The sequence below is a fragment of the Corticium candelabrum genome, chromosome 20 (genome assembly GCF_963422355.1).
Source record: "Corticium candelabrum chromosome 20, ooCorCand1.1, whole genome shotgun sequence".
Classification (NCBI taxonomy): domain Eukaryota; kingdom Metazoa; phylum Porifera; class Homoscleromorpha; order Homosclerophorida; family Plakinidae; genus Corticium; species Corticium candelabrum.
In genome coordinates this window covers 3,457,748-3,458,596 of record NC_085104.1, presented here as the reverse complement: position 1 = coordinate 3,458,596, position 849 = coordinate 3,457,748, and positions in this window count along the sequence as shown.

Genomic DNA, 849 nt, shown 5'->3' with positions numbered 1-849 from the left:
GTTTAGACCATGCTTACTACTAGTGTAGATAAGTCACTTGTAACGAAACGACCAGCCTTGTTTACAAAAGTTCCTACCTAAACCTAATTTCCGTACGCATCCAGATATGCGAAAAGAAAATGTAGTAATATAGTATATAGAATATTACCTATATGAACAAAACCTTCTAACGACCATATTAACTACATGAATTAGCTGAGTTTGGTATTTTTAAGTTTATACTCATTTAAAATTTATACTTTTTTCAAAAGATAACAGTATAAGCAAAGTATAGTTAATATGATTATCTAACTATATTTGTTCTTAAAACACTATACATGCGTGAGCGCGCAAAAATTTATTATGACATGCAGTAAATGACGGTCACAAGTGCAAAGCTCCTTGACTTCTTGCGAGCTAGGCAAATCGGTTAACGGCACTGAGGTGCAATCTTATAAGTTTGGCATAGATATGTCGTATACACACACACACACACACACACACACACACACACACACACACACACACACACACACACACACACACACACACACACACACACACACACGCACAAACGCACACACACAAACGCACACACACAAACACACACACACACACACACACACACACACACACACACACACACACACTTACATACACACACACACACACACACACACACACACACACACACACACACACACACACACACACACACACACACACACACAAGAACTGCCAACTGTGATGTAGGCAAACTAAATCACTTAAAATTTGCACAATGAAATAATCAATACGTACTTATCCGTCACAGCAGCCATGTCATGCACAAAAGAGGCACAGACATTGTTTTCAAATGTAAGGGAGTAC